The sequence below is a fragment of the Erithacus rubecula genome (assembly GCF_903797595.1).
Source record: "Erithacus rubecula genome assembly, chromosome: 9".
NCBI classification, from domain to species: domain Eukaryota; kingdom Metazoa; phylum Chordata; class Aves; order Passeriformes; family Muscicapidae; genus Erithacus; species Erithacus rubecula.
Window position 1 is genome coordinate 28341698 of NC_136660.1, and position 27460 is coordinate 28369157.

The 27460-nt window shown below is 38.7% G+C and overlaps 1 protein-coding gene across 1 annotated transcript in view; it reads right to left on the minus strand.

Moving 5' to 3' along the window:
• GFRA1 (GDNF family receptor alpha 1) overlaps positions 1 to 27460 on the minus strand; it is a 131273-nt gene that overhangs the window by 76212 nt on the left and 27601 nt on the right. The gene's annotated exons all lie outside the window — the stretch shown is intronic.

The following is a 27460-nucleotide window of genomic DNA, read 5'->3' on the forward strand; positions in this document are numbered from 1 at the left end:
GAGTGAGTGCCACAAAGGCACTGTACCTTCCAGAGGTACTGCAGGTCTGACACTGAGACCAGCTCCAGGGGAGCCTGTCTTCTGAATCCTGAAATCACCTTTTAAATGCAAGTAAGGATTCTTCTTATCTGAGATGTATAGCTAGAAGTAATCTCCCTTTCTTACGTCCAGATTAAAAGCAGATCCAGATTCCCAACAAACTGACTTTCAAGAATGGAAAAGGATGGCCTTAAATGCATTTACAAAGGAGACAAACTTTGAAGAACAAAGTGTTTTTGGGATGGAGTAACAGAGGAGAGGTGATGAAAGCAGTAAATGTGTAAATATATGCTGACCTAGCACAGAAACAAATGGAAATGAACAGGTGATGGATCACACAATATGAGTAATTTAGAAAAGTATTCACAGAATATGCAGAAGCACTGCCTAGTAGACATCTAGAAGTATTACATGATGATTTTGTTCACATGGCATGCTGAATATGAAAATACGGTTTACAAAGGATATAAGACTTTTTCAAATAAAACCATTTTTTCCTCTTCTTTTTTTACAAGTACAAAATTTTACTGTATAGCACCCACTTTTTACCATTTCTCTGGACACCAAAACAATATTAAAAAACCAAGCAAGAACAATTAATATCTCAGCAAGCACAGACAATACTGCTACTACAGGCTCAGCTGGAAGCTCTCTCTTGCAAGAGGGGAATTGCAACCATTAATTCTTTCAGAATATAAACTTTAATGAAAATAAAAAGCACATTGAGAGCAAAATGGTATACCAGGTTACCTGAAGTCATACTTCTCAAAAAAAGCAATGTTTTTTTTTCCTAGAGATATTCAACAAACCAAGCTCATCTTGAGTTAGTGGTAGCTGGGGAAATAGGACAACTCTTAAAATCAGTTTGTTCTGAGTACCTCAAGAGGAACTGAAATGCATACCTTCACAAATACAGGCTTGACAAATTTGTCCACTCTTTTCCAGCCCTTAAAGTTATGAAAATAACCTCCCAAAGGCAAAGTGCAGGTAAAGAAAATGCAGAATTGCCTTGCTGAAGCATCTGGGGTAGAGGTGTTTGACCCAAATCAAAACCCCAACCCAAAAAATAATTGAGGAAAGCACACAACCACCTCTCAGCTGCTGCTCACAGCTTTTAACGTGGAAAAAAACCCCAGCATTGACAATACTCTAGTCACAACATGGATGCTGTTAAAAACTATGCAGGGCTGCTGCAAAGCTTTCAGGATTCATGCCATTTTCATGCTGCTGTAACCTGGGAAATTTGGAATTGAAGCACAGGTTAGCATCAGCTTCACTTTATAAAGGAAAAAAACACTGCAGAATTGGAACCAAAGGAGTCTGCAGTAGCTGAGACCCCTGCTTTCCAACTCCACAAAACAAAGCAAGATTGAACATTGAACAGTAGAGGGGTTTTGATCTTTACCCAGTCCAGAAGGGCTGAGGAAAAGGCAAAAGTGTAAACGCAGAGAAACAACCCAGGAAGGACACTTCACCTTCCATTTCAGGAGTGAGTATGCAAACCTGAGAATACAGACAGAATAAGGTGCAAAGAAGCAAAAGAGCTGGCAAAGGAGGTGTAATCTTTTAGAGATTAACACTTAAAAAGTTTGTGTCAAATCTAGGTTTAGAAGGAGCTCTTGAACAAAAGCTGCATAAATTACAAATGCAAAAAAGGAAAATTACATCCCCTTTAAGATGCTGTCAGGTCAAACTTTTAGCCATTGGTTTCTTTTTCAACTCTGCACCTCTATCCTAGAACATACCTAGAACCAGCTTTCCAGCAATTTTGCAAACCTATCTGTGGTGGCTTTCAGCTAGAAACTAAGCACTTAATCCAGAATTACCAAATTTCAGACCCCTGCTTGGTTGCTACTAAAGAGAGCCACAAAGCCCATAAGCACTTTACAGCTCCAAAGTTTTCCAGTGTCTGAGGTTAGACCTTGGGCTTGCAGTCATGGCCAGAGTGCCTCTCTCATGTTGCTAAACTGCATTCCAAGTTCAACCTCTGCACTTGCCCATAACCTCACTGCTCACAGGCAGAGCAGCTTTCCATTTAGTTATAACCATGTCCCTCAAGATCCACAAAGGAAATGTTCTCTCTCTCAGACCTAAGAAGCTTAAAGTCTACTGGAATTGATTTGAACTTGCTTAATAAACTGTGTGCTGTTAAAATGTGGTCATTTTAACACGGGGGATGGGAAATGAGATGGCCAAGTCATCCGATCCCATTATTTCTGTTCAATGCAAAAGCAACTCTTGGAGCAGAACTGGAACTGTACTCCACTTTCCAGGAGAAGGCTGACCACTACATTAGAGAATCATCACTCTTACATCCTCTCATTTTCTTTATGTCACATGGTGTAAGTCCTTATGTGGATGTAGGGCCTGATTAATTTTGCTGCCTTGACATAATATGTGTCCAAATACATTTATGCAGTTTCCATGCAGGGGAAAAAATTTTAAAAAGGATACTTGAACCTAGCAAAACTACCCTCCCCCTCAAGTTCTTGAACTGTATCCATCACAGCACTGTCTCAACACTTAAGGGAACAAGAAAATCCTGATTAAATGGACAGGGCTTGGAAGAAATCCAAAACATCAAACCTCAAGCTTAGTTAAAAAGTACCTACTATTTTGTAGAACTGATTCTCAGTGCTATGCAGATCTTAAACTAAAATAAAGACAGAATTATATGCTGCTTGTTCAAAAGAAAAAACCTTATTTTTTGAGTATAAATTGTATGTGACTTTAATAGTATGAATTCTGTCAAGTTGTCCATAGAATAAATTTGCACACAGTTCAACATAACATGTGCACATTAAATAGGATTTGGCATTAAAAGACCCAACATTGAATGGAAATCGAAAATAAATGCCCACATTCTCCCCAGAAGACTATTCACCCCAAGGCCTTAGGCATTAATTTAAGTGAATGAGGAAGCCACTAGGGCAGCTGTCGGTAGCTTATTTGATTTGTGAATAAACAATGGTTTCATTTTAAATGCTATTTACTCCTACTACATACTAATGTCAGAATTGAAAACAAAAAAAAAGAACAGACTATTCAAAACCACACATTTTTAAGAAATCTTTTATACTGAAAAGTTCTTCATTTCAACGTGGCAGGAAAATAAAATTATAAGAACTTCTGCTGCATTACTAATTTTAACTGCTGTTAATGTTAAGAAGGCCTGAGATTGTATCTTATACTTAATTGATATTGTGCATTTGGCTGTATATTAATGAGAACTTAGGGTATCATAGGTCATTCCAATAAAATCTTTGAGCTTGTCAGCTTGAATTATGTATCTTTACATCTGCAGAAAACAGTGGCAACATGATAATTACAGTAGTTGATACATGTTGTTATAACTTGTTAGCACAATCAGGTACATCTTGTCCAAAGTGCAGATGCCAATCCAGTCTGGCACTAATAATCCATCAAACAGATTATTAATTAAGAACAGTTTCTATGCAAAGAGGAGCATTTAGCTGCACAATGAATTTCCAGATTGGAGCACAGCAATTTCTTCCTGATATTATGAAGACTTAATTACAACACAAAACCATCTCTCTGGCACTTCAAGATGAAAATGAAGACCTTTACCCTATACATCCATATAAACAATGCTGAACTTTATGTGTAGGTGTGCCTGTGGGTTTTCAGATAATTACACACAGAACCTCATTCAACTAGTTGGGTTTCATCTGAAACATCCTCATATTACCAGGATTCTTATTTACATGTAGGTTTTGACCTGGAAAGGGTTCAGAAACAAAGATGCAGTTCTATACAGAACATGCACACAAAACACTTTTGGTTTCTGTCTAACTTTGTAATTTAAAAGACAACAAAGCCCAGCTGCCCTTCCTACACTCAATTTCTATTTCATATATAGACATCTTGTCCAGTGATCAGACTCTTGCTTGACATGTAACAGAGGTACGGGATTGTAAGAAAAGACAAGGAATTTACATAAAAGGAAAGGAACTGTATCAAACAATAAACAAATTGCATCTGTCCATGAATGCAAAATCTGACTATAAAGCAAACCGAGTGCACAAGTTAAATATGCCTTTGTGCAACTGGCACTTACAACAGCTGATTACCCAGGATGAGATTGTCACTGAAAGCATTGCACAGACAATGCATGGATAAATCATTCTTGAACAATTTCTCCAATATACATTAGGCACTAAAAGGCTCATTTTAAACACACACACACACAATTCAACTTCAGCCTTCTTGGTTTTCTTGGTAAATATGAATATTCAGGCTAGCAAAGAAAAAAAGTCCCACTGAGCAGTTCCCATGCTGATCTCTGTTTCTAGGATGGGAACCTGGGAAAACTGCACTGAGATCCAAAAGGTGCTCTGAATTTACAATCTGTAATAGCAGGAAAGAGGCTGTTGCCTCCAAAGGCTGGAGCTCCTAGACATACAACACAGGAACAAATATTTTACATCGTTCATTTAAATTCACCCAGGCTGTCCAGCACAAAATATCAAGGTCTGGAGAAAGACAAAAACCCACAAAGACAGGTAAAACTGCAGGTACTCGTGTCCATGAGCAATGAACCAGCCCAGCAGCTCAGGGTATTTCCATGCACTTGTCAGCAGTGCAGCACATGTGGAGAGAGGGAATCCAGTGTCTGCCTATACCAGACCTCATGTGCACACCAGCTCCAGCTGGGCTGCCAGATGTCTCAGATTTATGGACATATGGCAGTCCACACGGTAGCATCTAAACTTTTAGGACTTCCACAAAACCCAGACTAATCTTTTAAACCCTTGCAATCTATATGAACAATACCTCTGTGTGCAAAATGGAGTATGTCCAGGAGCATGCAGATGACTGGTGCCTGACATGGATTAATGGCCCAAACTATCTGCAATCTTATATTCACTGAGAAGTCATGAACCCCACTATTATTTCTTTCTGAGTTATGAAGCAGAGCTCACCAGGCTGTAAAATGTTGTATTTGATATATTAATAGTGTATTGGCTGTAAGTATGTTTTCTCCCTCAGGTATTGTTCAAATGGTTCCACCTACATGGGTTGAGATTTAGCAGGAGGTGCAAAGAAGACCATTTGAGCAGAGCTGGTGTTTTATGGGCAGTAAGTTGTTACATCTACAATAAAGGATGAAAACAAATAAACAAGGTGGAGTGAGTTTACTGGGAAAATTTGTCTCTCATCTATGGCCTCAGACCTACCCTTGTGTTCACACCACACAAAGTTTCAGCACATTACTGGTGAGCCCCATTCACTGTCTGGGGGCACTCTGAAGAGCAGCATCAGGGCAGGGCAAATTACATCTGTCCTTAACTTTTGAACCACAGCTTTCTGGGCCAGGCTGCAGAGAAACACAGATCACAGCTGGGGGAGGAGTTTCTGGCCACTAATAGGACTTACCAGAATGATGCTTCTAAAGCATCTGGTTTTCATTTCCTCTTTTGGTTCAAGTGTTTAAGAAAAAGAATTCTGCTTCTGGTTCTTAGATTCCAAACATTAAGCACTGAGTCTGCATTTGAGTACCTAAACAGAGCTGGCCTGTTTCTCAGTATCATCAAAGCTGTACACTTTCAACCAGTGCTTTTCAAGTTCAACTCTTCTTTCCCAGTCTTCAAAAACTATTCATCATTTTCCTTGCATAAAGAATGCTCAGATTAATAAGACAAGGAAGAAATGCCCTTGTAAAAGAAAAAAGAAGGATGAACATACAGACACCACACTCACTCAGACCCCAACAACAGACCTTTTCATTAATTATCTTCCTAATGATGCATTCTCGAACAATACTGCAAAATTTCCTTCAAAAATTGAGCTACTCGCTGGGGAAAGAGCGCATTTTATCTTGTTCCCTCAAGAACTCTGAAGCCATCTTCCTCATATTTATATTCTAATCTTTCCATGCTCACTTGTAAAAGCTGATAATTAGGAAAGCCTCTTTGATGGCCAGAAGCTGCACACTATTTCTGTGTGCATGGTAACAGCATGAATCACTGGCTGCACTAATCCTGTAAGAGTGTTAAAGGTCCCATGTGACACCCTGAATGCTAAACCTGTCCTATATTATGCTATTTCACACTAATCCTGAGAAAATTAATGTTAATTTATCATGAAAAAAAGGTTAATTATACATTTACTTCTGATTTAGCCACATTACACCAGACTCACAAATAATACTGGGAGCTTTTGGGTTTTCCTTTTTTTCAATTTTTTTTTTTTTCATGGAAGTTTTTTCTTTTAGCCTGCAATCAGGGAAAATATATCCCAAAATCCTACTAGGTTGGGAGGCAGTGTTGCAGAGGCAAGACAATGTTAAGACCCACTGGTAATTCTAATGATCCCTCTGATTCAGTTTGTAGAAACTTCAGCTTTTGCTCTTTTAGCAAACAGTATCTGATTCATTTTTTCTTCTGGTGGTTTTCAAGTATACATTGATTGCCAACTGGTTCAGAAAACAGACTCAAGTTATTTAATTGCCTATTCATTCCTCATTAAAGTAATAACTTATAGAATAAAATTTGCTCCTTTAAGAAATACTTCACTGTAATTAAACCACAGCATTTACTTGAAAATCAAAAAACTCAACAATGTCATCCTACATTTTGAATGATTTATTAATATCAGTAGACTCTAATCTCTAAGTACAGTCTTGGCATTTTACCCAAAGTCCTGCAATAGCTGCATTACAAACTATACAAACCAACTCTGAGAGACTGCCAGGAGACACTACCAGTGGCTGCCCCATTGCTGCCAGACAGAAACCCACAAGAAAAGAAATAATGTACATCACCAACATTTCTGTTACAGAAGTCAAAACTTAATTGATCATAAATGGGAGAAGTCAAACACACACAAACATCACATATGTAATTTACACATATATCACTGTTTTCTCTGGGAAACATGAACTTCTCCCACATCACTATTTGCAGTTAAATGCATACTTTTACCAACAGGATGTGGATGGGGCCAAACTAGTATTACTAAAATAGCATTTACATTTTTTCCTAGTTTTCATAATGGGTGATGAAAAATCATTTCAAATTCAGCCTCTTTTCAAATAATTTATAATGATAATTAAAGACAGGGTCTTATCCTATTTCCTGAATCTTCCAAAAGCCTTTTGAAACCATTTCTCTGCTTAATATCCTATAAATTTTTCTTAGAAACATTCTTCAGTGTCTGTGATAGAAAAACTGTGCTGAAAATCAATAGTCTCCATACTTCTTTGCCTGTGATACGTTATATATCAAAGTCCTGTTGTATAAAAGTCTAAAACGAGCTAAAACAGATTCAATTTTAAGATTCAGAATTCAAACTAATAGGTTTTAATTTAGGAAAATAGCTGACACTGTGAATAGGCAAACAAATGGATTAGATTCTCTGGTTTTATTCCTTAGGCCATAAGTGTTAATCTCTCAGCAGAACCAACATAACACACCACTACAGATTATCAAAAGTGACTACTTGCTGTTGTGAATTATTCATTGGAAAAGTTATGCATCACTGATAATATGAATTATATTTGAAAAATATTCACATAACATTTTAATAAGCTTTAAAAATTATTTCTTTCCCAATGTTTAAACTAAAAATAATATTTAGTATCTCAGAAGGAATTATGGATTTACTGGATGTGTTCAGTAGTCCTCCCATAAGGTATCTAAGACTTAGAGGGAACTGATCATGTAAATGCTATTTGAGATGTACTTGCTCCATAAATTAAAGGTAATACATGCATATTTCTCTTAAGGCCTCTAATCAAATTATCTCCATGCATGTAAATAGCTGGTCCTGTTAAAATGTATTTACAAGACATTCTAAAATTGAAATCAGTAAGTTTTCCATTTCTGTATTTGATTTGTTGCTGAGCAATGCTACACCTCCTCCTTCCTACCTTAGATGTCCACTAGATGTAGGAGTTGACACGCCAGTTATCTTTTTCTTCCTTTTGCTTCCATTGATCTCCACTGGAAGATCTCAGCCAGTCTCCTCCTCCCCACTCCTGCCTCAGCAGGTTCACCTGCCCTCAGCCTCCAGCCCCATTCTGACACTGATGAATCACCAATCTTCACTCGAATCTTTCATTTCCCCTACACTGCAGGCTATCTCCCTTCTCTGCCTGCTTCTCAAACACACAATTTTGATGTCAAAGTCAGCCTCTTGAAAATTGAACTTCTTATCTTTCCTTCCAATTCTCCCCTCCTTGCCACTTCTGCTGACAACATCACTATCTTTCTCGATTCTCGAGATTTCAAATTTCATGGCCCATTCAACTCTTTTCTCCATCCCTTGATCACAGCTCAACCTGTCACTGTACTTCTCTATGATATCTCCAATATGCACCCTGTCCTCTCCAATCCTTCCCCTAAAATACTTGTCCAAGGTTTCACATCACCTGCATCAGTTACAGCAAATTCCTTTTTAAGGTCTTATTCCCATCACTCCAATACATCTAAAATACAGAAGCTGAAATAATGACCCTCCTTGCCTGCACTGACCATTTGTAATTGGCCATTGACCATGATTTTCAATGGTCACCCATTAAAAAAAAAAGTTAATCATTACTTTCTTCATTAAGCTCAAGGTTCTGATTCTTCCAAGGTTTAGTTCATCTCCTAATCATTTTTTCTACACTTTCTTCTCCTGTTTCCCACAAATGCACTTACTCTTCCCTCTTGTTTTTCCCAAGGCCTCATGCATGCAACCACAGCACTGAATATACAAATATCTTTGTTTCTTCCCTTCCAAAACACAACTCTCATTATGCTTTCTCAGATATCTCTTATACAATTGCTTCCTCCAACCTGAAGTTAGCCACTGGAACATAATCCTTGCCTTTACTTTGAAAAAGGAATAAGCATCCCAACTGAGCCAATCCTTATTCTGTCCAGAACAGTTTTGCCTGGAGTTTTTCCTTTTACAAAATATAAGCAAATCATTCCACAAGAGTGATACCTTCAAGGATTTTTTAAAAAACCCACAACCAAACACAAAAAAACCACTCAAAACCTTCCCCGCCTAAACAGAAATAATCAGTTTAATTCACTGTGTATCTCATTGAAAAATCAATGCTTGCTAACAACTAGTAATCAATATTTCCTTAGATAAATCATGAGATGGTAACATGCAGAGCAAAATTTAAATCAATTATTCAAATAGAGGCTACTTTAAAGTAAAATGATTTCAATCAAGATTGATTAATTAAATTAATCCACTCTGTCCCAATATATTACCATAGCAGGTTACTTCACCTACATATCACTGTACACATTCAGAGTCCTTTTTATGAACTTGCAAACACAGTTTGTCCTGGTGGAAAGCCAATATTTTATTCCCATCAAACAGATTGATAAACTCAGGCAGAGAGATGAGTCAATGCACCAGTGGCACATCTAAAGCTTTGAACTCAGGTCTGCTGATCAGCCAGCTCTGCCTTCCCTGAAGAACAAGGCTGATGGACACCAGTTGAGCACCCCAAAGATTGTGTCTCTGGTCTGCACTTCTGGATTGCTACTCAGCCAAAAATTAAAGTTGTGAAACCAGAACAAAGACTAGAGGAACGGGCCAGCTTCACCATGATATAGCCACACATTTCAGATCAGTTATTTGAGCATGGATGTACAACAGTTCCAGAAACAGAGCTCCATGCAAACATGGAATAGTCTCAAAACATTCTCAAAAATGAGATGCTTCTCCCCCAAAAAAACTCAACTCCAGGATTTTGCAAGATGATATGTCAAAATAAATTTCAGTGCACTGGTCAAAATCTCTTTACAGCACAATAAAACCTAAAGTGTACTGGCCTGCAATTAAGTCTTTTATTATTTCATAGGTACAACCCCAAGTTTTAATACTACAAACATTTAATTCAAAGGTTTTTCTGGCTATGAGGACTCTATTGGGCACTAAAGCAAGAAGAAAAACAGATCTAAACTAAAAGTGCAATGAAGTGATTATGATGGTTATGAATCAGCCTTCCATTATTGAACCACTTTAGCAGCATGTAATAGATTCTGATTAAGCTCTTTAAGCTGAATTACACTGTACTATTAGAAGACTACCCAATTAGTATTTTTCAAGGCCCAGAAGGTAATTTTGCCAGCACCACTGATTTTTACCAAGGTCTGATCAGACCTTACCACAGTGTGCCCAGCAGGAGCAATGAGCCAACTCCAGCTTTACCAGACCTGCTATTAAAATCCCCAAAGCTCAGAGCTCTGTCATCGGTGGGGAAGCTTCACCCTATGTCCCAGGCAGGAATTCCAAGATTCCCCATGGGGACACAGACATCACATCCTTGTGAGAGACAATTCATGGGCTGGATTTTACCATTTCAGAAGCCCTGTACTACTGCAAGGCTGTTAGATGTCACTACAAACATTTAGAAGCTGAAACAAGAACAACTCAAGTTTTTTAAGCAGTTTATAGGTGCTCCTGGCAATGCAAGGTGTAATCACAGCATACTGTTGCTCCTTGACTGCACAATAAATTTTGAAATAGTGCAATCATTCATGTTCCTATTGAAAGACACAGTATTACCTCCTGTTTTCACCATATAAGCAGGACTATTCACATCTACAAAAAATGGCAAGAGCTGCAAAAAAGAAAAATAAATAATAATCATAATAAAAAAAAAGCAGCACTGCAGCAGCTCTATCTAAAGTACTACAGAAATCCTTGGTAGGAAATAACTTGTCTACCTTAGAGACAGCCAACAGCTCCCTCTGACCTATGGGCCATATTAAAATCTGGGAGGAAAACGTTTTGTTTATGAAACTCCTGTGAAGATATCTTACTATAACATTGTAGCTTAATATAAAACCTAACAATTTTCCTCCTAATAAACATGATGGATTTTCAGTGTAGGTCTTTCATTAATAAAAACAAGCACATTTTCTCCGGAATGCTTCAAAAATGTACTTTTTGTATTGAGAATCGTGCAGCGAAGACAGCACAACTTTAGCATTCAAAAAAGGTTTTGCTCCAAGTTCCCATGTGTACTTCTGCAGTCTGGAGTATTTTACATGCCAGTGAGGCTCCATGGCTCCAAATTCCAAATTTAATTCAAATGTTTGCACACTGAATGCAATGTAGACATAGGCAATCTAAACCAAGAGGTCGCTCAGATAAATGTGTGGAGCAGTGAACAGTCATATGCCAATTCACGTGAGACAGATCATTAAATCCCTTAGCCTTGTAATAAATGGGGCTCCTCAAGGAGGTTGCTCTACACAGATTACCCATAATCATCCCTGAAAACATACTGAGAAGAGTTTACTTTTCCAATCTACTCAACCATCATCTATTTCAGATAGTACTGCAGTTATTGTTTATGAATTTTACTAAGAAGAGCTTTTGGAGCCAGGTTCTTCAGTTGGATGGCATAACTTTGCAGCTATCTTTTTTTCATCTGTCTCTGAAAAAGTTCATTTTAGCTTCTAGTACTTACCAGTAATTTATAAAATATGTTTCAGCATCTCCTTTGGTTTACAGCATTTTCTTTTCCGGGCTCTTGTTTCACATGGAGCAATAAGTAGCAGGTGCATTTTCTCACAGTCCATAAATATTTATGGCTTGTGAATAACAAAGTGCACTGGTTTTAAAGAAATCCTCTGACATATTTTACATACAACAGGAGGAAAAGGAAATTTCCCCTCCAGAGCCCATGTGTGGGAATGAAAGTCTTGGCACTGTGTGTCAAGGAACCACCTGAGACCGAGGGTTATGTCCATATTCTTACAGCCATCCAAATATTCATTTATATATGTCTGCAGTAAGTCCATGACATCATGCACCTTTAGTACATTTCCTATTAATTCAGGAAGCTGGTCTTTGAATAAGTTAAGAAATCCCACCAGCCTGGAGACAGTAGGAATCTGGAACAGATGAACATGCTGTCCTGGGAATTTCTGAAGTCCTACGCTGTTATTTCAATATTTTAAATTTCCATTTAAAAAGAACTGGAAATAGTTTACATAATAAACCCCAATTTTAGTGTTGGTTTAGTACCAGCTAAAATTTGTAGAGTCCCCAGATATTCACAGCTAAACAGTGGCTGGAAGACACCTCAGGTGATCTGCACTTCTATAGCACTGAGGTTGTTTCTCTCTCAACCAGAGCTTTCTAAATGTGTATCATCAGCTGTGGGGTAAACAGGGAAAAGGGAGCCAAAGCTGCCTTTGGAAGGTGTTACCAGTAAGTAATGCAAAATTACCACTGGGCAAAGTGCACACTTGCACTAAGGACTCTCTGTGAGCTTCCAAACAGTCCCTGGAGTTACCTCAGTACACCTCGGTGCACTGCAATATGCAAATGTGGGGTTCATACAGGTAAACACAAACTGTTTCACCAAGAAATGGCTGCAGTGAGCAGACTGAAAAACAATATCAACAATATCTTTTTAGAGGCTACTGTTTACAAACCCAAATAAATGTAAATAGCCTAGATCAGCTGTGCATTATCCTCTCCTCAGTATGGACAGCTTTATGTGCCTCCCAGAAAAATGGTTTTGTATTCATTTACCAGAATTATCTACTTGGCACTTGGGCTTTTGTCCTGTCTAGACTTCAGACAAGAGATCACGACCATTTTTATGGAAAGACAAGGCTCAGTCACCCACAAAATGTTCAGCACTGTCTACTTACACATCTCTCTGAAGGAAAAGGGAAATTCTACCACTTACTCCAACTGAAGACCAAAGGTGGGTCACTAAAACCTGGATGTGACTGTCACAGAGCTGCTGGAATGTTTGCAATAGTTTTGATTTAAATGTGACTATTTTAATAATAGTTTAGTCAAGATTCTGCTTTTTATATAAAAACTATTATAAGAAACAGGATAAGCCTCTAAGTATGAAATAAAAATAGTCTCATGCAATGTGTCTGACCCTAAATCTGCCCTTATGGATGTCCTGTTCTTTGACACTCAGTGGAAATGCAGCAACAGAGCCAGCAACGAGGGCCAGGCACAAAGTGCTGCTGCACATAAAATACACCCTGAAGAACAGAGGAGCTGTGTCCTCAGAAAAGGTGGTCTGCAACAGCACAGGTCTGCACAGACACTCCTTTAATCTGTGAAGAAAAGGATACTAAAACACTGTCATATCTCAGGATTGTCCACCTTGCTTGCAGCCCAGGCTTACAGGGGTTTAATGATTCCTGGTGACTGACAGACAAAACCTCCCTTTGCTCATTCTGCCTAATGGATGAACAGCTATGAGCTCAGAGAAGCCTGTCAGTCAAAAAGTCACCAGCAAATGGCTTTCTACTGACCTTCTAGGTAGGATAAAGTACAATCATTCCTTTCAAACAAGAAAACTTTTGTTTCTAAAATGCAAGTTACCAAACTGTGTGAAAACAAATGATATTAAGCACTACATAGAGGAGGCTGATTTGCAGGTGTGTTACCTCAAGAACAACCTCACCCATCTTCCTGCTGGATAAAAATATATGTTTGCAATTTTAAGTACAAAAGCACTTCATTTCATAATATTTAAAAAATTCTACATAGACATCTTGAAGTGTCCAACTATGTTTTTACTCCAGGACAGATGAAATGTGGTATGTGATGATTCTTCCTCCCCCCAAATATCAAAATAGCAAGAAAGAGAAAAAGTGTTATTCATATACAGACACTGACAGTTTCTAATTATCGATGCATCACTAAGCAAGGTTTTGCTAACAGCTAAATGAGCTATTGCACTTACAAAATGAGGGCACGTGGCATATCTGATTAATTTTACTTATGTCTGTGATATTATGTAATTCTAGAAGGTTTGGTATGTCTTTATCTTTTGGAAAAATGTGCCACTTAGAGGCGTTAAATACCATATTGTTTTCAACCCAATTACCTTTTGTTTTCAACATGCAAATGGAAAAATGCTGAGTGGTCATTTTGAGTCCTATATATCATCATAATTAATTGAGAGGTAGCTTCTGCTAGTGCTTGTCATATACAGAACATAAAAGAAATTAAAAATTCTTGGCAAAAGAAGGTAGAGTATTCCAAGAAATCTGCTTTTTGCAAACTAATGAAACAATTTTTAACAATTTTTATTACAAGCATCTGTGAGCTCCCAGCAGGCAGGAGCACCAGAATTGTTTCTGCTTATATTGCTCAGTTCCAAGCTAATGTCCCCTAAAGCTGTTAGGCTAAAAGCCAAGAGAAGATATATCCACAATGAGACCTGACCCTTACCCCTGCAACTAATAATGTCTCCTAGAAGTTTTAACTTAATAGTCTATGTGAGATTCTTATTAGGGAAACTTTGCCTTTTTTTTCCCAGCCATATTTAGTGAATTATACTCTTCAGGCAGTAGAAATCACAGAATCATTTAGGCAGGAGAAAAACTCTAAGATTATTGAGTCCAGCTATTAAACCAGCATTGCCAAATCCACAACTAAACCACATCCCCAAATACCACAGCCACATGGCTTTTAAATCCTTCCAGTGCTTACAACCCAGCAGGTGAATAAATTTTCCCTAATATCTGGTCTAAATCTCCCCAAGTGCAACTTGATGCTGTTTCCTCTTGTCCTGTCACTGTTTTTTTGGAGAAGAGGCTGAACCCCACCTGGCTGCAACCTCCTGTCAGGCAGTTGTACAGAGGGACAAGGTCACCCCTGAGCCCCCTCCTGTCCAGGATAAACACCCCCAGCTCCCTCAGCCACTCCTCATCAGACTCATCCCACACAGGGACCAAACACTGGCATCAAAGAAACACGCTGATGGAAAATTCTCTAACTACAGAGCATCTGAAGTCTCTTAAATAAAGGATGTCTATATCCACATTTCTCTTTTCCTTTCTGTTTTTACATGGTTTTACTTCTCCAAATTTCAGGTCATCTCTTGAGTATCTGTGAGCCTGTGAACACTGCTCTTAATTTCTTTGCTCCCACACTTCAGATACATGACAGAATCTTTCTGGAAGCTATTAGATAACATAAGGTCTCAGTCACTGGAATACCCCAGTTGTTCATGTGTAGTGATTTTGTTGGGTGGTTGTTTTTTTTTTTTTTCCTTATTGCTTGAAAGGTTCTAGCAGCAGAGGCCAATGATTTGACACTTACCAATGACGTTTTTCTTCAGACAATTTTTTATTTCCATTACTCCAACCACAAAAAATGCTGGACAAAATGGCATCTGTACCCTTAGTAACAGAACCAACTGACTGAAAATATTTGACTTTACAGTGGGTAACTTATGTGTAGCTGAGTCTCTGAAAGCAGAAAATTAAAGAGGAAATTAAGCCAAAGAAACCACAGAGGTCAAGACTTCTAGAGAAATCCATATTTAAACACTTAAGAAAATAGTTGGTTCTTCTACAACAACGTTGACCTATACTTAGAATGAAGGTAATTACAAGTTTCTGGTTGCTCAGTTAATAGCTGAATTCAGAACAGAATCTGGATTGGTGACTCTGAGGCCAATGGCCTATCTGTGGAAAAGCACTGCCTAACCATGAATCATTTAATGCATGACTGACAGCCCTTCTCACAAAAAGAGAGGTTTAAAAAGAAAAAAAATAGGGTGAAAAAACCCAATAGGAAGATGACCTGAAAATATCAGCTGCCTGAGCCACTGTGATATGACAACAATTCCGAGGAGTGGATAATTTTCCAACATCAAGCATTATTTGTAGGCAAGATTTTTCCTCTGAATAATGTCTCCAAGAAGGTCTGCAAGAAAAAACTCCTCGTCCTAGTGTGCAATAAAAGGATGGAGCAGCACAGCCCTCTCTGAAGCTGCACTTTGTACCATGCTGTAGTGCAGAACACCTTGCACAGGACAAGAGTATTTGTCAAGAGTTTGGGAATTATGGTTTTCACAGCTGGGGAATACTCAAAACTGTATTTTCAGTATGTGAAAATTAATGCAAACAACTTCCAACAAAAATTATCACCACAGATTTCATATGGATGGGATAACATCATGTTGTGCAAATACCTGCTCATCTCCAAGTTATTGCTGTGTCTAAAATTGATGAGATTTTATTAATTTAACACAAAGTATAGTTTCCAACTAGTTATATACAGCAAGTATACTTCTAGAGATTAAATAAAATGTGCACCTGCAGTTCTAAATTATTTTGTTTGTTGGAATTTTAGGTGTGCAAGGTCTAGGAAAGAGGGCACAGACAATCTGTGAGGTTCTATAGCTGCCAGAGCTAACAGTAGCTTATTCATTACTTGATTCTGAAGAAAATCCAAATTCAGGCTTAATTTAAGGGATCATTTATGTTCTATGTTTCTTTTTAAAGAAAAGCTCTTAGCCCACACTAAAGGATTAACAAATATGCATAAAACAACTGCAAGAACAGTTTTATAGAAGGCAGTAATATTACCACCTGAGTCTCTGCACAAGGCTGCATGTGAGTTTTAGAACAAACCAAACTACTAAAGAGGAAACAGCTTGGATGTAATGTAGTACAATTTATTTTTGTAATGATCTGATTCCAACCCTAAATATTCCCAAAAGTACAAATGTCAAGTAGGCAACCAAGCCATCTGTGTTTTCAAATTTCCACTCCCATAATTAAACCGAGACCACTCCAAGAAAACAAAGGAAGATGTGACTATTTCAATTTTGCCACATCCTCATGAATACAGATGATAAAGATCTACTAGAACAAAAATGGGAATGTAAGATTTCCAGTTTTCCTCTTGCCATACAGTAAGAGAGCAAGTGCACTGTGCAGAACAGTTTGGCATAAATGAAATAATTTCTGGATAGTCGCCAGTTCTAAGGTTAAAATGCAGGATTACAACACTTCCATGATGACAGCCTACAGGGAGACATTTGTTGAAAATTGCTTTACCTATCATTCAGTCAGCAGAAAGAAGGGGAAGAAAAAAAAAAAAAAGGCTTTGCAGTACTAGTTACATTAGGGGTATGTGGAGTCTTTATCTATAAATGATACAAATTGTAAGCTTATAAAGCCCCCATACAGGTGCAATCAACATAAAAGCCTAGCATTTCTCCAGCATTTCCCCTCATTTCTTTTGTATCACAAACCTCTAGATATTTTCACCATATGCCATTCCAGTAAGTGTGTGTAATTATAAAGGAAGCATGACCTAAGATTTAGATTCAAGTTTCAAAAATTAAATCGATTTTTTTTTGACAACAGGCAATAAAGTTTTCACCGGTTTCACCGAGAACAAGCAGAAGTCTTAAATCTTGCAGCATCACGTAGAACAACATGTTTTAACCATACTCTTTTACTCTGCAGGAAATGACAACTTAGGCAGTGCAATACCACTAAATTGTAGTATTTTAACTGCACTATACATGTCTGCCTTTGAAAGTCCACTGAATACATGAAAGTCTTCTACAATAGTTTGAAAGAAATAAGAATAAAGAAGTAAGTCTCAAATTTTCAAAGAGGTCCATACTGCCATTTGGCTCTCATTTAAATTAGTAGGATTCAGTCAGCTGCTTCCCACAATATTGCTTCAAAAGCACAGCCCTACATAGTGAGAAGGTCTTTCCAATATGGTTTAAAAATTAATATTTATATTCTGCAACAGCTTTTATCTTTATGTTATCTGTTACTGACAAAGAGAAATTAGAATTCTGATCTGTGTTTGGGTATCATTAAGTGATTCCAGAAATTTTGTGATTCCATTTGTAGTTTCCTTTTTTAAGAATTAGCCAGATCTGCGGGTGAAACTGCATTTGAAGTGATTCTAACCTGTTATCAATGGGCAAAAGTTTATGCATATACTGCATCAAAATATGGTTCATTTTCATATTCTTCTGGATCAATGCTAAGGCAAAAAATATATGGTTTTGCAGCAATTCCAATAATCCAATTGTTTACTTGTATCCATAGCATGTGGAAAGCCTCTGCAGTTGAGTATTATCACTGGGGACCCAAAGAGTGTGTTGATTTTTTTTGTGTTTGTTTTCCTTTTTTTTTTTTTTAATAAATTTATTTCCTACCTCTTTCTCAATAAATTACTGATGAATTTCTAAGTCCACAGAGAATTCATAGCTCTGTCAGCAGCTCCCCTCTCTCAAAGGATTACTTAGAAAGATTCTCTCTGAGACTTGACTACAGTAAAGTAAAGCAGTAAAAAGTGTTATTTGGTATGAATAAAGGATTACTTTTTATTAGATGGATTCATCCTTGTGACAACTGGGTAAGTGTTCAGTGTAACTCATATAAAGCCAACAGAAAAACTATTTAGCACTTCAAGCATAAATTGGTCTCTTAAGCCAAATTATACTTGTTCATGTCATATTTCAAATAAAGGGAAAGACAAAAATGGTTGTCTGATGCTGGTCTCAAGTTAATATCTGCTCACATGGTGTAAGAGAGAGTCTGGCTCTGCAGTAGCACACACTATAAATTTCTCTGTAAGAAACAGCATTCTCTAATAATGTTGGGGTTTCCTACACCACTGGTACAAACTATACTTGGATGCTAAAGCAATGAGTTTTCTTATTACATACTTATGGAAAACAAATGGTGAAGCAACTTGGTAGAATTATTGCAATTTGAATATAATTCTTTTTCACAAGACTTCTGGGTCCTACTGGGATCTCTCATTGTTATAAATACATACTTTTTGCACTCATAATCATAAAAAAAATTAAAACAAGCCGCTTCTGCAATTCAAAAAATATTGGTATGGGTTATATTTGAGTTCAGTTCATATTCTTTATCAAATGTTTCTATCCCTGATTAATTTGTATACTGAAGTCCAAATTCCGCATACTACAAAAAGATAAAAATATGTGGTGTTTTATTTACATTTACACAAAGTGATGTTGGTCCCAAATTTGACCTCTGCTATCATACCAATCAGCCAGTGACTGTCAGCCCTTTTTACTTCCCTAAAAGCCATGAAAAAACCCCAAATGTCAAATCAGTGCCACCATCCACAAACTGACTAGAAATGGATACAGAGATAGAGACAGAAATGCTACATGATACTGACAAATTAAATCAAAGGGAAAAAAACAGCCCTAGCATTTTATGTAGAAAAATCTAAAATTAGTTTTGTACAAATAAACCCTGATTTGACAAGGAGTCAGGCAAATCTAGCAATAGTGGGTGACATGCAGCCATGACGAAATTCCAGCTAAGAAGTTTGTTTAAAGAGAAGCGAATACATTTCCTTCTTTTTTTTATCAGTTGAGCATCATACAAATACAAGTGAGAACAACCTTTTAGATCTTTGGGAAAATCATTCCTACTGCTCTGTATGGCTGTTAACTCCTTTGCATGGATATCATCACCTCCTTCCACCCAGAAATGTCTTTTACTATAATTTATTTTCCAGTTGGCTAACCTGATTTGGATAATACCACTAATACAAAAACACAAAGAAAGTTGTATATGTCCAACTTTTCAGTTTAGTTTGGGTAGGTATGCTTTTATTTTAGCAGGAGTTCTGAGAGAATGTGATGGAAGGAGAAAAGTACAGGGCAAAAGCAGGATTGTAGTATCAGGGAGGTGCATAAATAAAGGAGAAAAACAACTGGTGTCACTCAGTTTGTAGTACAGTGTTGCAGAATTATCAAATGTGACATCAGGATATTGTTGATATCAAACAAAAAAAAAATATACATAGAGAGAGGCTGTTAGGTTCAGAGGGCCCAGAGCTCCTCTCCTGAGGAAGCAAAGCTCAGGGCAGGGATTAGGTAAACTTCCCTCAGCATGTGTAATGTCACAGAGGGGGTGAACAGCTGTGGAGCCATGACATAGCTATGCCTGCTATGCAGAGGCTGTGCTGGGGCACTGGCCAGAGATTTGTAATGCTTGTGGGCTCCCCCACTGCTACTGCCAACCTCCTCAGCATCCTCAGGACACCCCTGGGAAAAGAGATCCTGTGCAAGTTACCAGCTCAAAACTGCTTGCACCTGTCCCATACATCCAAATGCTGCAGCTGGGATGTTTTCCATACTTTCAACACTTGCACTCCAAGGGGAAGAGGGACTGGATTTGGTCCAAAGGATATTACATCTATATGCTTTCAGAAGGATGAAGTAGATATCAATTTCACTCTGACCCCTAATGTCATAAAAGCTGTCACCAAAAGATATTAAAACCACCTACACATAGGGCAACTGGAAATGGAAAAATTGAAAACATAAACCCCCAAATTCAGCAACTGCTGCACACACGGTGCTCATTTAGCCCTTTTCTGATTTTCTGTGGTAGCTGTGCTGCTGTAGTGCAGAAAGCACCTCCTGATGAATACAGGCTTTGCTCATGAAACACATGTACACACATGTACAGAGGCAAGCAGCCTCCAATTTTAGGCTGCTACATACCTATTACTACACTTCAGAAAACACATCTCTGAATATATTTCACACTGGTCTAAAACCAGAGAAGGGCAACAGGGAATGGTGTCAAAACTCAACAGCCCTTTCTCTGTGAATGCAAAATGGCAACTCTAACAAATGCAGCTCTAAAACTTATGGTCCACTGGCCCCAGCATTTAAAAACCAATTGCAGGAGTTTGAGAAGGATATGGATCATGAAAGGATCTCTGTGACAGCTTGGCAGAATTTCTAAACTGAAGAGACGCCGGGATGTTATTTATATTCAAGAGTAAAACACACACAAACACACAATTACTAGTAAATACTCTACAGGCTCCACACTTAATATAAAAATGAAGGTAAATCACTGGTAGGATAAAAATAGGCAGCAGGAAAAAAAAAGGAATTCACTTATATTTTAGTACTACAATAAATACTAATGAAATAAAGTGAGTTGAGTGAAAAAAAAATCCCTTTTCCAGATTCTTCAGGCCTTGTCTCAGCAAGTGTTTCCACCCCTTGTACAGGGCACTAAGCATACCCAGACTCCCCTCTGAAAATGACAGTGGTAATAGGAGACAAGACAACCCCAAGCACGGGGGCTCCCAGGGAGAAAATAATGGATCTGCCGTATTGAAAAAAGAAAAACCAAAGTAATCACTGGTATTTTCCATGCAGGCTAAGAGATACAGCTACAGGTGTAAGTAGAATTTCAACGAAACAACAACAAATATTATTCAACATCTATCTTCTCCAGCAGCGCAAAGCTCAAACCCGCCAAAGCCGTCCTTTTCCAGAGCAGAGCAGCAGGAGCTGCTCTGGGGATGCTTCTGGCCCGGGCAGGGTTTCTTTGCAGAGTGCAGAGCACCAGGCACAGCAGCAAAGCTGCAGCAGAGGGTACCAGGTGGCACCAGGCTGCCCCACAGCGAGGGAGCGCAGATGCCAAGCGGCGCCCGCCGAGCGGCCAGAGAGGCATTGGCAGCATCACAGCCTGCCCTGCCAAAACACTGGCCACAGGGCGAGTGCTGGTTAGGCAGCTGTGAAGGAGCGTGTGGAAAGGGGAAATAAAAATGGGGAAACGTGGAAGGCCTTGCTAGCCAAAAGAGATAAACACACACACGACACACAAATAATCGCTGCGGCTTCCCAGCCCGCTGGAAAGCGGCACCAGGCTGTGATTTCTGGATCTTTCTGTCAAATTCGTAATATTGAGAAATGGGCATAATGGGAAAGATTAATTTCAGAGGATTTCTTAAGTTTGCAATATTAACTGGGGCGAGAAGGACGAAAAAGCCCTCACAAAGTACTACTGTAGGACTTATGCAAATATTTCCATCTGGGTTTAGAATAAAAATCAAAACCCTGAACCAACCAGCAGACAGTTTCATGCACTGCTAATGAAGAGAGAATTCAATTCTCCTGTTTGCTGAAATGAATACTGAACTTGTATCTTAATGTTTTACAAGAATACACTATGTGAGTCAAAACAGGAGTTTCACAGACAATTGCAGGAGCACTGGCAGCTTCTCTTAATGTTTAAGGGCTGGATCACAGCTTCAGACTGAGATGTGAGTAAAGGACATTGAGCAGCCATGCCTCTATCTTGTATCATTTGAAATTCATGCAGTAGCAGATGAGATGGTTGGGTCCTAGTCTGCCCTTGGCAGGGTCCCCTTCCCTCCTAAATGGATGATACACACATACAGAATGGGATACATTTCACAGCAGCACAAGTTAACCTAGATGCTAACACATGCTCTGGCACCTGGACCTGCCAGCTATTTTCCTCAGAAAAAGGATGGGGAAGCTGAGCTGCATGGAGCCCATCCAGCACCTAGGGAGAGTGACAAAGGGCCAAGTTCCCATCACTGGGCAGCAATGGATGGGCAGGAGCATGTTGCTCCTACAGCAGCCTGGAAGCAGACAGCAAGGGCAGGGCTAGAAAAGGAGGGGAAAAATCTGTTCTTCCACAATGGTGATAGAACAACCAGGGAAAAAAATGGTAGGATGATAGATGACTCATAAAAGTGCCAAAAGCAGCAGACTTGGAACGAGGCAGGACAGGCTGCCTCAGGAGAGCTGAGCTCCAGCCTTCCTGCAGTGGGGGAAAGATGCATGAGCTCCCATCCAGGGCAGGCTCCCTCCCCTGCCAGGGCTCTGCCCCACCACCCAGCCTGCTCCCTGCACCAGGGGGATGTCACCAGCCTGCCTTCCCCTCCCTGCTCCCACACTTCCAGTAACAATTTGACAGTAAATTAATAAATGTATTACTACCCTGCTAAGCCTGAAATGGTTTATAAATTCAGGTTTTCCCCCCACCCTTGTCACATAATTAAAACTCTGCTTTCCTTCCACCCTCCTTCACTAAAATCTTTTGTCATAAATTCTGTCATTTGTGGAGTGAGGACTTGGGACATTTCCCCCTCCCCTCAAAAAAACTGTTCAATATAAATCAGACAGGCATTTGGGAAATAAAGGAGATCTGAAAAATGAGGGGAGCTGAACTCTTGGAGAGATGCCAGAAAAACTCAAGACAAAATTAAGGCCGTAAATACGTATTGATTACTCAGGGGAAACTTTTTACAATGTTTTATCAAAGGTTACCTGCTCCCAATCCTTTCTATTCTAAACTCTGATACTGCCAAACCACAAAGTGCCTCAGCATCTCTCCACTCTTTAAATATAAGACTACAAACTGATTCTCACTCATCACAGGCAGGCAAACAACTTTGTGCTTTGTGCTTTGTTTCAGATGCACATAGGTTGCACATAGGTTGACTGCAAGAGTCACTCAGAACTTTCTCAATCCTTCCTTCACCCATAAATGCAGGTTACTAAAGCACTGATACATTAGGAGATCCTGGAATATCAGGTTCCATATCTGTTAGGTGTTTGGAACAGGCCAATAACAAAACTGTTCACTCATATCAAAACACATTTTACTGTCTTTTCCTAACAGGCACTGCTTTGGCTACAGAGCTGCAGAAAATGCAAAAGTAATATTTCCTGTTGGCATTTGAGAGTATAACTTTCCTCAAAGAGTCCTTGAAACACAGAAAGCAAATGGTGCCCTCCTGGTATTCGGAAAAGGTTTTTAAGGTAAAAACAGGCACCCAGGTATAGGGTTCTGTACAGGTCTAGGGGTATGAGGAGGAGACCTCCAGGGAGTCAAGGACAAGGGAAGTTTCACATAACTTCCAGATTCAGGGATAGCACAAATCCACTTGGACTCTTTCATCCACTTGACAGCTGTCATATAAAGGATATTAACAAAAAGTTGAGTTTACACAGATGCCTATGAGGTCTCCCACAGCCTTCTGGCAGCAGTGAATTGAAGATTCTTTACTGGCATTAGGAACACCCTCATGTTTAGCTGGATCCCTGTTTCACATTCACATTAAAGCAGAAACCAACTCACCAGCCCAGAGATCTCCAACTTCAGCAGCTGCAATTCTGAAGGCTCAGCCACTGCCCTGACTCTGAAGTAAGAATGAAGCAGCTATTGCAGCTGAAAGTGGCATGTGCTCACCACTTTTAGGGAACATGAACACTGGTATTGCTATTCTGCAGGCTGAAGTCACCTTTTGTGTTGTTCAATTTTTGGTACTTCCATTTAGAGCCAAAGAAAACTCTTCAAAGTGACCTTCATGCCCTGGGCTTTCTAGCCCTGGAAAGCTCCAGTGCAGGTGATGCAGCAAAGCAAACACCCTACAGGCCCAGGAGAAGCAATACATAACTTCATGCAGACAAATATGGAAATTTTCAGAATTCTTAGGTTTCTCAAAAAGTAGCATTCAGGAGCCTGCTACAGCCCTTTCATTAAAACACATCCCCACCACTCTTTCCAGCTTTCCTGATATTTCTTCTCAGAATTAAGCTGTCACTACATAAAAATTTTAGATTTTATGTGATACTGTCAAACATCCAGCATACAACTGTGCAATGTGTCATTCAGAAAGCAATTGTATTTATAACTTTTCAATTACACTTGCTGAACCTAACACCAGCTTTATTTGGGTTGTTTTTTTCAATGTTCTAAGCACAGATTGAATTAAAATAGTGAGAGCAATAAACCATATATCAAGCCAAACAACTCTAACTGCCTTGCATCCCAAAACAGAAGAAAACCATGACAGAATGTCTATGCTTGTATATAGCACTGCCTTGCACAGAGTAAAAATTTTTATAATGTTTTCTTTAGTTTAGTGTTTGCAACATTCCTTCCAATGGGAAATCTGCTGTCAGATAATCATGTGAGAAAGTTAACAGTATAACAACAACTGTTCCAGCATTTAAAAAAAATGATACTGACTTTCCAATTATGAGAAATTTTCAGAAGATTATGCTTAACAGCGTGTCATGTTACTGACTGGCAAATCCTACCAACAGAATGGCTAATTTTACAAAGTATGGGAAGCTATTTAGTAATAAACCTAAATTTATTCTTTGCACTTCAGTGCTGCTCACAAATTACACACTTAGATTTTATCATCGAAAGTAATAAATCTGTCTTGTGTTTTGCACACAGAAAGACTTTCACAGTACAGATATTGTGGTAACATAGAAAGTACAGTCTATCCTCTTGGTTGTGGTTACTTCTAATTTATGAAACATACAATAGCCAAAGCAGTTTAGATGGCTCAAGCCAATTAGAAATAGTCCCACTAGATAAGCATCCCCACAACAGATATTTCATCAAGAAACAAGCCTCATCCCCTTTTCAGTTTTGTTTGTTCAACCTCAACTAACTATAATCTGTAATACAACTCACAGGATGTTGGGATATATACATTACACAGGAAGTCTCTGTCAGTAAAAAAAGTTACTACATAGCCTCTGGAAATAAATAATGTACAGCCTACAAACAGTAAGTACCTTCTTTCCCCTTCTATATGCCCCCAGTAATCACTGATACATCCTGACTTTCAAGAGACAGACAGACAACTGTGTAAATAAACAGACTCTTATGAACTGCATTTTGATTGCCATATAAATGAAGAGTGCATTCACTATTTAATTAATCTTAATTAAAATACCAGCTTCTGAAATCTTTGGGAAAACATCAAGATGCCTATAGCTATCCGTTCCCAAAATCTGGTATTTCATTTATTAATCTTAAAAGGATGTCAGAAAGGGATGTCACAGATCTGCAATCTTCACCACTTGCATGGTGGATCAGTCCTGCCACCACACACATCCCCTTCTTTGAGAGGTCTCTGAAACACAGAAATCAGTGGGAAGAGGAGAACCACGAGCCATCCTTCTGTGTGCCTCATGCCTACAATGTCCTTGGAAGGCACAATGGAAAACACTCCAGCCCAATCTATTTGATAAAATGTTTTCTGCCCATTGTGCACAGGGACAGTGACTCCATAAAGCAGAAGGCAGCAGAGAGTGTGACTCATGAATTGTGAATGAGAATTCTGAACCTCCCCTCTGCGGATGGCAGGACTTGCAGTGACTTTCAACCATGAAGAACTGGCCTTCCATTACAATCTGTTATTTATACACAGAGTGAAGCCATATTGCAGCATAATGAGATCTGTATATTACACCCAGATACCATTAAGGAAAAGCAGTTTTGCCTTATTTAACAAATGCACTATACCCATATTCTCAAATGCTGTTGATTGTTCACAAAAATCACAGAGCAACTCAGCTTGGAAGGACTCTTGAGGTCTGGATACAAAGCATTGCTAAAAGCAGGATCAGCTGCAGAATCAAACCAAGTGGCTCAGGGCTTATCCAAATGTTTTGAAAACTTCCAAGGATGGAGTGTGGACTTCACTGTGCACATTTTATAATCAGTTTGCAGGGACATAAATTAATGCACATTAATCTATGTCCCTGCATCTGGCTGTTTATATCTATGCATCTGGCTTAGCAAACACTGCCAGAGGGCAGCCAGGAGATATGCTGGGCAAAATAGCCAAGGAGACAAATTTAGTCCTTTGTCCATGGGGAACATTTCCTTCTTAATGGCCAAGTGCACCTTTCATCTTTGGGAGATGCTGCCTTGCCTGCTCTGTGAGCACTAAAGGTTGTCTCAATCTTCTGTGTAAAGCAAGGTGATGCTGTAGATTGACATAGCTCACTCCTCAAAACCCAAAAATGCCTTTAAAAACATCAGAGGAACAATCACCATTCCTGCTACAAAAGCACATTTCTGCTTTTACAAAAATATCCCCCTATTTACAAGAATATCCCAAAATGTTAATTTGACCAAATAAGAGAAGGAGTCTTAGACAAGAATAATCCAAAGCACAGCTTTTCTCTCAGGATCTCCTATGTTCTCATGCAATAATAATATCAATGGAACTAATAAATCAGGATTCATTCATCCAAAGATCCATTATTATATCAATAAAGCTACTTGTCTCAAACAAACAGTATGAAAGCATGAGCACAAGCTTTTAGCATGTTGAATAAAGCTTCTGAAAATGGTTTTCTCTAAAACAAATGCTAGTAATGTGAAATTTGATGACTTTAGCAACAAACAATCATAGGTAACTCTATATGGAACATGAACTCTAGGCATAGGGATATGGGTCATTTGAAGACAAAATATCCATTCCTGGACTTTTTCTCAAGTTGTTGTAGAGGAGTTGTTTCCATAATTCTATCTTTATATATGTCCAGTGAATCACACACAGCTGTATACAACACAGTTACAAGATCTTTTAGGTTTTGTGAGGCTTTTCTGGGTTTGGGGGGTTTTTAGCATCTATTTTCTTTTAATTTTCTTTTGTCTGTTTCAGATAGATTTTTTCTGTGTAAGTTTACAAGTTTTTCATATCACCTTTCTCTTCAGGTTATATAATACTTTCCATTTTCTGTAAGAACTTTCACCCTTGAACCTTCACATTTTGCCTCTAGTAAATGATTTTCATGCCCATCCAAGATCCACTAATTTCTGTGATGATCAAGAGAATACCCAAACACTGCAAACAGCTTTATCTAAGAAAATGGAGATTTACCATGACAAAATCTCAGAGGTCATTCATATTTGGGAACAGAGATGCAGCTCTCAATGAACTACATCTCCTCTGCCCAACTGCAGTCTTTAAAAAACCCAGACCTAGGTTAGGTTTAAAAACCTAGATCTGGTTTTGTCTGTCCTATACAAGAATCCTCACAGTGCAGCTC